Consider the following 12,266-nt stretch of genomic DNA (forward strand, 5'->3'; position numbering starts at 1 on the left):
ATTGCCAAAAGCCATTGGAATGAAGAGGACATCGAAGCAGTATTAGATCTACTTAGCTGTGGAACTCTTCCAACTCACTTCCCGACTCCTCTCATTGACCCATTAAGGGTTATGGAGTTTGTAAAGATCATCCGCTACGATGATTTAGGAATTCCGTGTTAGGTCTTCCTTTGTATTGCGTGTTAAAAAAAATCTGATATCAAGGTTTGCTTTTTCATGTCAAATCAATTTTGGGATCTAATCAGACTAAGAAGATTTATTAATGAGAATGAAAAAAAAAGTTGTCACCAACTATCTAATAATCATATCTCTACTGGAACTCAAGAAAAAATGGTTCGTTTTTACTAAATCGGTGTATGACTTAATCGTCAACAACACGAAACCATAATATGACTCGTACTCTTTTTTTTCTTTTTTTGTACAAGCAAACAAAAGACCTATTCTAAAGAAAGGCCTAAATCATCCATAAAGATGATTGCATATAAATCCCGCACCAATGTAGATGAATGTTGAAGCGACAAAAATTCACTCCTACGAAGAGCCAATTCTCCCACCAACTCGTTGCTGGTAAGGTTGATCGCGTCTTTAAGATAATTGAGGTTGACATTGTTTGACGCCAAAAAATCCACAGCCTTATTTGCTTCCCGGAAATAGTGAGAAATGACAAAATTATCAAATTCATGATAGGGCTAAACCTACTCGCAAGTGCACGAGATCAATTGTAGCTTTTCAAGTGTCGTTCCCACGAGGACAAAGTAGTATCTTTTGCAACCAAACTAGTAATCTAAGTCGTATAAGGGGATTTGGTAATTATGCTACGAAAACTAGGAAAACACAACTTCGGAAAAATATATGGATGGGAAATATCTAGGATCAAGGATCACCACAACAACTCCTTGATAGATTACAAGATGCGTTTATCAAAGAGTAGCATGGATTCGTTTGATGGTAAGCAATCTAATGTATCTACCAATTCCTTTCAGACAATAGTAGACATATCTAAACTCCAACCAACAATCACTTTCGTGCAAAGTTAATCAAGCAAAGACTAATAGACGCTTAGAAACTAGAACTAGACCGGGTTAACATCCACTTTCGTGCTCAATTAAGTCCAACCTAACCTAGGTTTCTATGATTACTTATATCTCCACAAGAACAAACAAGTTTATTCCGGTTCAATTCTAGGAAATCCAACACAAACAATCTCCTTTCAGACTCATGCCGTGTCTAATTGAAATCTATAGGTATCTCCTTTCAGACTCAACCTAATAGAAATTCTAATTGATAATCTCAACCTCAATAAGAACCCTAGAATTAAATCAAACAAGATTCCATGCTTTCAAAGACAAACACAAGAAGATAATCTATCAATTCATTGTTGGGATCACCCCAATCCTAGAACTATGGATCTAGCTATGCATAATGAGAGAATCAATCAAAAACTCCATAAGAATAAAGAGATTCATAAATCTAGAAGAGAATAAGAGATATACTTGATTCGATCTAGAACTTAGAACACCAATTCTTGAAAAGTCTTTAACAATCTTCACAAACAGCAAAACTAGGTCTTGAAATTAACAATAGAGAGATAGAGAGGGATGATGGATCCTAAACAAGCTCTAAAAACCCCCTTTTATCATACTCTAAATGTCCTCCCCAAAAGTAACCCCCTAGAATTCAAAGAGTTCAAAGCAAAACAACCATTTTCGGAAGAGGGGCCGGCTACTCGAGCCGATACTCGGCCGAGTAACGGGCCGAGTAAGTCTCTGAGGCTCTGGTTATGGCTACTCGGGCGGATGCTCGACCGAGTAACAGGCCGAGTATCCCTCTGAGGCTCTGTGTGGTGGCTGGCTACGCGGGCGGATACTCGGCCGAGTAACAGGCCGAGTATCCCTCCGAGTTCCGCTCATTATCTTCACTTCGTGATGGCTTGTCTCGTTCTTCCTTTGGCCCCTTCTTTGCTTGGTTCCTTCCTTGCTAATCTCCTTGTTCGATCACCTTTCCGCGCACGCTCATGATCTCCAATAGAATGCCTCCAAATCACCTGTAATCATCAAACAAAAGAGTAGATACCGGCTCTACGAAGAAAACTAAGAAAATAAGATAAAACAAGACTAGAAAGACACAAAACGACTCTACTAAGACGAAATAAACATGATCTAAACTAGACTAAAATGCATGCTATCAATTCACCCAGTAGCAGGTGGATTTCCAAAATAACGACCTTGATCTCCCAAGCAATCCTCCAAGAATCTTTTAAGCAATTGATAATAGTCTGGCTATCCCCCTCCAGCACAATATGACTCGTACTTTTTGGAGCCCAGAAATCTTCGTGTAGTCAACACACTACGCGAGGGGCTTGAGATTGCTTGATTGTTGGTGGGGAACTACTCTTTGTGAAGTTGAGGACGATCTTCGTGTTATAGTGGGCTTCGTGTGTTGGGTCTCGTGTACCTGCGTATCAAACCCAGAGGAGGGAGGCCTCTGGATTTGACTCTCCGACGCTCAAGTTAGATTTTATTCATGAAAGCAGGCTATGCGAAGTAGAATAATATAAATTGTGTGAGGCGGGAAGAAATGAGAAAGAGAGAGAAAGTGTTCGCGTAGGTATTATGAGGGTCACGCTCTGTGTGTGAATGTATACGAAGGGAAAGGGGAGAGCTCTCAAATTACTGCTAATGCCAACTAAACAGTCATTAGCCAAATTTTACCTTTTAATCCCCTATTTATAGGCCTGAGCCTAACTTGGGCCTCGTCTCCTTCCTTGATGGGCCGTTCTCTCTATGTTCTTTTGGACATTTCTTATTGGGTCCAACATCCACCCCCTAGGGTTTACGTGTATCTACGCGTAAAGAGTATCCTTCACGTTGGAACCCTTCGCATTATCTTCAATGCGCACGAACGTGGCCCCACTCCAGCTGCCACGTGTCCATCTCTGGTTGGAAGACCTTTTGACTCCTCGGTTGCATTTATAAAGCGGGATCTAAGCGCCCACTTCCTTCACCACTCTCTCATTTTCCATAATCTCCTTCTAGTTCTTTCGTCTTCTCCGGTGGTCTCCTATTCCGACGTCTTCTGCGGTCGCGCTGGCTCGTTGCTGGCACTGCGGTTTTTCTGTCCAGCCTCCTACATCTCCGGTCGCTTCTCCGGTCGCTATGTCAGGTTAGCTTCTATTCCTCGATTTAACGCTTTCTCTTCATTTTATCGTTCACTCTTCCTATCCTGGCTTAAGATTCTAGTGAGGATGAAACGGGGTTGTTGAGGCGAGGGAGGAGACACCGAGAGCAGGGAAGGAGTTCCATCTCTTCCCTTCCTAAGAGCTCTTAGGCGGAGTTTGTTCCTCGCCCCTTTCCGCCGTTTATTCCATTTTCCGATCATTTTGGTTTTCCCGTTGTCACATCATTAGTGTCTTTTCAAATTCTTCCCTGTCAAATCCCTGCTTCTGCCGTTTCAGCTTCTTCACGCCTATCGAGGAGTCTCATAGGTCAATTCCCCTTTTTACCTCCATCGTTTGGTCTTCTTTAGTGGAAATAAGCATCCAAGTTTTTTTCTCGGGATTGATAAATATATTTTTCGCGAAAATTCTAGCTTTCCTTGTAAAATAATATTTCGCGAGAATCCCTTATGTTTATCAAACTCCTGAGAACTAACTCATGCTTAATTTAGGTTCTAGTTCTTCAGACGATTCACGTTCGACATCTTCGTCTAGCGCCTCCTTTTCTAACACAGACCATGACGTCGTCCCTATACGTTCTGCCTTCGCACAAGGAGAACAAGCATTGGAGGCCCTTAAGCCCGAAACTTCTACTCTTGTTCAGCCTCGCATTGAGATCACGGAAGGCTACAGAGATCTGTGCCCTCCCGTGCAGGTTTATACTGGACGGGTCCCGGGATACGAGCCGACGGATTTGGGGAACGAGTTCGCAGGGGAACGTTCTTTCCTAACTCTTGCCAAGCTTCAGAAAATCACCAGTCAATATCCCTCACCAAAGGGCACTATACTTGCACTCCCCGATGAACGATGCAAGATGGTGTTCAATTTCAATGGATGGTTCACGATTAGTAAGCAAGCAATGGAAGGCGGCTTCCGACTTCCCCTTCTTCCCTGGGTCAAGCAATACTTAGTGGCAAATCGATGGAGTCCCACTCAGCTTCACCCGATGTTTTGGCGGGCTATCACGATCTACACCATGCGATCTCAGGATATGGTGCCTGAACTTCTTCCTTCTCTCTCTCTGCTCATTCAGGATGAGTTAGACAATGGGGTTGTCTCTCGCGAACAACTATTGATTTTGGTGGGTTCTTTATATTTTTGCATTTGTCCTTGTAAATCTTTGTACTAATTAATCCATTATTCAGGCTATCCAACTCATCTATACAGCTTCCACGCATGACTCGGATGAGGAAAATCACAGCGACGCTGTTAAGGCACTTCGCGCGGGCCTGAAGAGGGTTACAAAGGTAGCTAACGAGGAGAAGAAGGGTAGAGTTCGTACTGAGGAGGAATCTTCTCGTGTTTCCAAGGAGATGGATATCCTGCATGCCCATTATACTAAAGAGGCCGCGGATCTGAAGGCCCAACAAGCTAAGGAGATGGCCGACCTGAAAGCTCAGAACGCGAGAGAGGTGAGGGATGCTCGCTTCCAGGCTGTCCACGAGTACATAAGCGACTATCGCGGGGCTTATCGTGCCTCCTACGATGGCAGCTTCCGCCTCTCCCTCTATCACATTATGACCAAGACCCAGCTGGAGAGGAAAGGGATCACGAGCTTTGTGTTGGATAAGGAGGATCGTATGGGATACGAGCCGTTCCCTCCACCGTATGTTCCTCCTCCTGCTGGCACTTTTATTGACGATGGTGAGGACCCCCTAGAGGCTTGGGACGTACACGCTTTTAACCTTGTTGGTGGGGTGAATCCCGAGAAAGCCCAGTTTTTGCCCAACCCTTTTGCTGTTTTTCTCGAGAACCCGCCGTGTACACCACCGACCTCTCTGAATCGTTCTAAGTAAATTGGCTTAACCACGAAGTTCTAGGAATTTTTGTTTGTTTGTTCCTCAGAAGTTTGTAATTGAATTATGTCTTGGATTCTCATTTTGCTACACACTATCACTACCCCCTTGATGTTTCGTGTTCTTAACACGGAATAGTAAGAATGAATGCATTTTGCTTATTGAATATCTTTCCTGAATTGCATTGCCATTTTGAATAGTATCTTTTTACATTCTTGCAATATTTGAAAAAGAAATGATGCTGCTAATTATGACTACATAGTCTATCTAGAATATTTTCCTCGTATTTCCCACGTAGCACGACTAAGTGGGGCGCGGAGTGGTGGTTGATTGCTGTCCGCGAACGCTGCCACTGTCAGTTGAAAGGCGTTCTAATCTTACCATTGCGGAAAATCCGTCTTAACCTCGTGAGAATGTTCCCACATACGGCGCCAGTGTTGGAGCCCGAAAATCTTCGTGTAGTCAACACACTACGTGAGGGGCTTGAGATTGCTTGATTGTTGGTGGGGAACTACTCTTCTTCGTGAAGTTGAGAACGATCTTCGTGTTGTAGTGGGCTTCGTGTTATAGTGGGCTTCGTGTATTGGGACTCGTGTACCTGCTTATCAAAACCAGAGGAGGGAGGCCTCTGGATTTGACTCTCCGATGCTCAAGTAAGATTTTTTTCGTGAAAGCAGGCTATGGGAAATAGAATAATATAAGTTGTGTGAGGCAGAGAGAAAAGAGAAAGAGAGAGAAAGTGTTCGTGTAGGTATTATGAGGGTCGCGTTTTGTGTGTGAATGTATACGAAGGGCAAGGGGAGAGCTCTCAAATTACCGCTAATTGCCAACTAAACAGTCATTAACCAATTTTTACTTTTTAATTTTCTATTTATAAGCCTGAGCCTAATTTGGACCTCGTCTCCTTCCTTGATGGACCGTTCTCTCTATATTCTTTTTGGGCCTTTCTTATTGAATCCAACAGTACTCTTAAATTTGAAAACTTGATACCTATTTGAAAGGGAAACAGTTACGTGAAAACTTGCACATAATGATTAATCCATCCAAATATAAAATTATCAAAAACAAAAAATTTATCTCTGAATTGTGAGGTGTGTCAACTTTCGCTTATCATCTGTTCCTTCACTGTCTTTTACTTAAATCAAATAGGGATTCAAGATGTCATTATTAAATCCTTTATTTATTAATTCTATATATAAATCTATGAAAGACATCATTAATGATATTTTCTATTAACTAAATGCAATTATTTCATTACTCTAATTACAACAAGGTGGTGATTAATAAAAACCAATTGATTTTCCCAACCAGCCTCGATGATAAGATCAAACACCTACCCATATACATTAGTAAACAATGTACTAACTGGAATAAAAAAACTTAACCTAAAAGAAGATGTACCATCTAAACAAACAAATATCCTACTCGTAAGACAGAAGATATCTCATGGACCAAGCCAAAACCCAACTGTTGTGAAGCAAATTTTGATGGGACTGTCAATTGCAATGGTCAAACAATGATTGGGTATATCATAAGCAAGGTTATTCAATTCGAGAGTCTATTGTTGATCCGGAAAGGGTCCTGTGACTCCACTTTTTAACTCGACTCATTAACTCATAAAAATCTACTAAAGTTTTAAGATAATAAAGGTATAATATAAATACAAATCACTTTGTCAAGATTTCATTTCTCTAATCTCACAATGTACTAACTGAAATAAAAAAAAAAATTAACATAGACCATTTAGAGAAAATCATTGTATGGATAATACATCATTTAATATATATTTTTTGAATGGTATCATTTAATAACTTAATCGTAGTATTAATAATAACAATCCAAATAGTTAAAGAGTTAAATTTCTCCCTTGTAGAGGTTGAACCTTCAGTATTCTAAATTGGGTTAATTATGTCACAAGTCCTTAATCTTTTCTCCTTGTTCAATTTTTTTTTAACATACAATACAAAGGCCCATCTTTTAAGGAAGATGGCCTAAATCATCAATGCGGACGATCTTTACAAAATCTCATACTCTAGAGGGAGAGTGGTGATACAAGAGATCATATCTTTCAGCCAAGATAATAGAATTGAAGTTCGTTACTACATCCAATATTAGCGGTTGTTTCCATTTTGATTTAGCAAGGAAATCAGCTGCTTGATTACCGGTACGTTTTGTGTGATTGAACATGATTGCCTGGATAGAAGAACTTAACTTGTGGATGTCTTGGATGATGGGGTCGATTTTCCACGGACTTTCCACGTGCGCTTCAGACTATTTATTACAGTGAGGTTGTCGCCTTCAACGACGATAAAAGAAGAACCCAAGCTAACAACAGCTTTAACTCCTGCGAGAGCAGCTAAAGCTTTGACCTGGAGAGCACTATTAGCATGAACTTCACAGGTATCAGCATGAATAATTTTACCAGTGTGATTTCTAATAATATAGGCCATATTTCGTGACTGATCTTTGAAAGAACCATCAAAATTTACTGTAATCCAGTTATGAGGAGGTCTTTTCCAGCTATGGTGGTTCGTGGGGGACTTCTTAGTTGGGGAGTGGGCCGTTTCCAGATTTTGATGGCAATTCCTGATTTCATTCTTATTCCATAAGTCTAACTAAGACAGAGCCGCGGCAATTATCGAATTGAAAAAAGTGGTTTTAGGTTTGTCTTCATTTCTGAAAATAATATTATTCCTAGTTTGCCAAAGATTCCACCATATTAGAAAAGCGAGGGGGGTATTGGTGTTAGAATTCATGAAGTTTTGAATAGATGTAAGGAAATATCTAGAGTCAGTAAGGGAAAAAGAAACGCCAGTTTTCATTTCCAACCAATAAAACAAATCAATAGTGAACGAGCAATTGAAAAAGATGTGGTTAGTAGTCTCTACTGTACTATGGCAAAGAGAACATTGATCAGAGATACGATGAAAGAACCTATTAAGTCTTTCTATAGTTGGGAGACAGTCAGAGCAAGCTTTCCGAGGAAATTCTTAACTTTAGGGGGTAAATCTAGTTTCCAAAAATTAAAAGGAAGGAAAATATTGCCAGAATGGCGAGAAGCCTAGAAGGCTGATTGGGTAGAAAACTCACCGACATTAGATGGGATCCAAATAATTTTATCATCTATATGGAAGGAGGGAATGTAAATAGTCTTAATTTTCTCGACAATACAAGGAGGTAAAAGGTCGTTTAGCATTTCAGTGTTCCAATGCCTATCAGGGGTCTAGAAATGGTTAAGGGAAGTGTTCCTATCATTGGAACCTAAATACGAGGAAAGGTCCAGGTTGGAATGCCATTTGTCAATCCAAAATCCTATTTTAGTGCCATTTCCAATATGCCATTTTAAGAAAGAATTGAATTTGTCTCTGATAGAAAGAAGACGTTTAAACTGCCATGAAGATGAAGGTTTTTTCGGATATTAAGGATGTCAGAATTGGCAAGGTATTTTTCGTAGATAATAAAAGTCCAAAGGGAATTTGGATTAGTCAAAAGTCTCCATAATAGTTTCATTTGTAAGGCTTCATTATTTTTATGAGCAAGGCGCAGACCAACACCACCTTCTTCTTTAGGTTTACAGATTTTATTCCAACTGATAAGAAGGTGGTGGCTAGCATTGTGTTTGTTCCAAAAGAATTCCTTGTGAATACCATCGATTTCTAAGCAAATACCTTTTGGAAGAAGGAAACATTGCATCAAATGGTTCAGTTTTGAAGAGAGATTAGTTTGTATTAATTGAATTCTCCCAACTTGGGATAATGAGTTGGCTTTCCATTTAGCTAACTGCTTTTTAAGGTTGAAGATGTAGTCTTCAAAATGATTATTACAAACCCGACCATACACGATAGGTATTCCTAGATATTTTTTCAATTTCGTGGTAATAGGAATGTTTAATTGGGATGCTAGATTCCTTTGGATACAGCTAGGGATACCTTTAGAAAATTGAATAGAGCTTTAATTGAAATTTATTTTGAGGCCACTTTGCGTCGAGAATTTTTGAAGGAAAGTTTTTATAAATTCTATGTTTTGACTTTTTGCCTCCGCAAATATAAGCATGTCATCAGCAAAACTTAGGAAAGGAATAATATTGCCGTTTGGAACGAGATTGATTCCAATAGGGCGAGAAGGCTGGGCAGTAGAAATAGCCATAGCTTTGGCAAAGAATTCCATAGTGATAATAAAAAGGAAGTGAGCAATGGGATCACCTTGTTGAAGGCCACATGAAGGAGAAAACTCTATCCCTGGTTGGTTATCAACTAGAACTGAAATTTGCGGAGTTGTGATGCATTGTTTAATCAAAGAGATCCATTTTTCTGAAAATCCAAATTTAGAAAGAACTTTAAATAGGAAATTCCAATCTAATTTATCATAAGCTTTTTTCATATAAATTTTGATTGCCGTCATATTATTTTTCTTTTTATTATATTTATGAAAAGAGTGGAAAATTTCATGAGCGGCCAAAATGTTATCATGGATGATACGACCCTCCACAAAACCACTTTGAAAAGGGGAAATAATTTTCGGAAGTAAGGTTTTCAACCTATTTGCCAAAATTTTGGAAATAATTTTTTAGGATGAATTGCAAAGACCAATAGGTCTATAGTCGTTAATAGTAATGTGGGTATCTTTTTTGGGGATCAAAGCTATGAACGAGTGGTTCCAACGCGAGAGAAGGTGTCCAGAGTGAAAGAAAGCTTTGACAACTTCAAATAGCGAAGGATGGATGATTCTCAAAAACTTTTTGTAGAAATCAATCGGAAACCCGTCCGAACCTGGCGTTTTGTCTAGTGGCTAATCAAGAACAACAGTTTTAACTTCAGTTAACTTAGGGGTTTCGGTGAGAAGCATGTTTTCTTCATTGGTTACTAAATTTGGGAATAACTGATAGCTCTTTAGACGTAATTTGGGTATTGGTATTTGAAGTTAGTCTATTTGATAATTCTATTGTAATAACATTTGAGATATCTTCTTGAGAGTGAAGAATGGAGTTATCTCTAATCTGGAAAGAGTTAATAGCCTGGCGGTAGGTTCTTATTTTTGTTATGGAATGAAAATATTTTTTATTTTGGACATTGTAGGCATGGTGCTTGATTTTGGATCTTCTTTTCCAATAGTTGTTGTGATAATTGATGAGAACTTTGTGTCGAGTAGTATGATTTCTAATTTTATTTTTGAGATAATTGTTCGAGGGATCATGTAAATATTGTAGATATAGATTTTCTAATTTTTGTTCGGAGTTTGAGAATTGAGTATAATTATGGTTGGTATTTCTTTTGGCCGAAGTTTTTGCATAAGATTTTAAAATACGCAATTTTTGGGAAATTTTGAACATATATGAACCTTTAAGAGTGTATTTCCCGACTTTGGACACTAAAGCCACAAAAGATTTGAAATCGAACCAAGCTTGCTCAAATCTAAAGGGAAGCTTAATAGCATTAGATTTGTTACCAAGTGTAAAAGTAATTAGACAATGATCCGAGGAGGAGATAGGGTGGTGTTTTACTATGTTATTGTTAGATAATGGGGTAAGAGAGGCATGAATAAGAACTCGGTCAAGACGTTCGAAGATATTATGATCAAAGTTTCTCGTTTTTCTCCAGGTATATGGGAAAGCCTTCAAAATAGTATCATAAACCGAGATCAATAATAAGGTTATTAAGACGATCAAAGTTTCTCAAATAAGGATTAATACCTCCTAGCTTATCTAAAGGAGAGAGAATATCATTGAAATCTCCCATCAAAACACACGGTAGTTGAAGAGTCATGATTTCATTTTTAATGAAGTGCCAATAGTTTTTTTAAGATTATCTCTAGAGGGAGCGCAAAGAAAAACCATGATAAAATTGAAATTATTTGCAATTTAGGAAAATAGTATTATTAATCGCTTTGTGTTTGGTCAAGGAACGAGTGGAGCACGAGTTCTTGATAAGAACTCATAAGCCACCTTTAGTTTCATCAGCAGGGCAGGTGAAATATTTATCAAAACCCAATCTTTTAATATCATCAATGGAGAGGTTGTTTATAGTTTTAGTTTCTGCTATGCTAAGGATGTCCAATCTATTAAGCTTTTGTAAGTATTTAATTTCAAGGGCAAAGGACGGTCAGTTAATTCCTCTAACATTCCAAAATCCTTTATTTATAAAATACGTTTAAAGAAGTCTGCTACAGACTTGTAATCACTTCTAATTTGAATTTCTATGATCCACTGTTTTGAAATGGAAATCGACTTACACAAAAACCTGAAGGAATCCTGATTATAACCGAAAGAATAGTGCATCGTGCAAAAGCAAAATAATTGATTTCAACCACTAAAAATGCAGTACTCATTCAGCTTAATGAAACTGTGATGACAGCAGAAGGGCTGCAAATGCCCAAAACCATCAAAAAAGATCCTATAGAGAGAAGAAAGGGAGCTTGTGAAAATAATAGTCAAGTTTCTGTAAAGCTCAATCAAACAGAGTAAAGAAAACCAGCTTAATTGATACCAAATTGTTTGGAACATAACAATAAAGTACCAGTTAAGTTCGAACAAACAAAGGGGAGAATACAATCTTTTTTGATACCAAAAACTGCATAGATTCATTGAAAACCTGCTCAACAGGGAGAGAGCTGATACAAAAAGATCCCAGGCAGGATTTAGGCAACAATACATATCAAACTTAAGAAAATTCAAAAGATTGTCAACAGGGCTGCCAATAATACAACAATTGTCATTACATAGCTTGTCTATCTTGGTTTCAAGGATCATTTCACTGCTTAAAATAATACGAAAAGATGCTTAAAGAGAGTTCTTACTACAGAGAGAACCATAAACCACTTACTCCTTGTTCAATTATAGTCTGCAACTCTTTAAACGTTTCAGTTTAGTCCTTAACTTTTCTCGGCATTCAATGATAGTCCCAATTTTTAAAACGCTTTAGTATGGTCCCTAACCTTCCTAAATTGCTTATCCTTGAAATAATATTTTCTTATTTTATGCTTCTTTTTACATTTTGCTTTTTATTTTATTACATTGATTTTTTATATATTTGAAAAGGAAATAATTTTTTAAAACAAATTTTCATTTTCATTTTTTTCATTATATAAAATAAATTATCAACTATGTATTTGAAAAGGAAACAATTTTTTTAAAAGAAAGTTACATTTTTCTTTTTTTTTTATTTATCTAAAATAAAAATCAGCTATGTATTTGAAATTATCCATAATGTATATGAAAACATTTTCTTCTATGTTTTCAAATTATTATAAAAAAATCATGA

The sequence above is a fragment of the Phyllobates terribilis genome, unplaced genomic scaffold (assembly GCF_046119375.1).
Source record: "Phyllobates terribilis strain yellow unplaced genomic scaffold, ASM4611937v1 Scaffold_5762__1_contigs__length_49253, whole genome shotgun sequence".
Classification (NCBI taxonomy): domain Eukaryota; kingdom Metazoa; phylum Chordata; class Amphibia; order Anura; family Dendrobatidae; genus Phyllobates; species Phyllobates terribilis.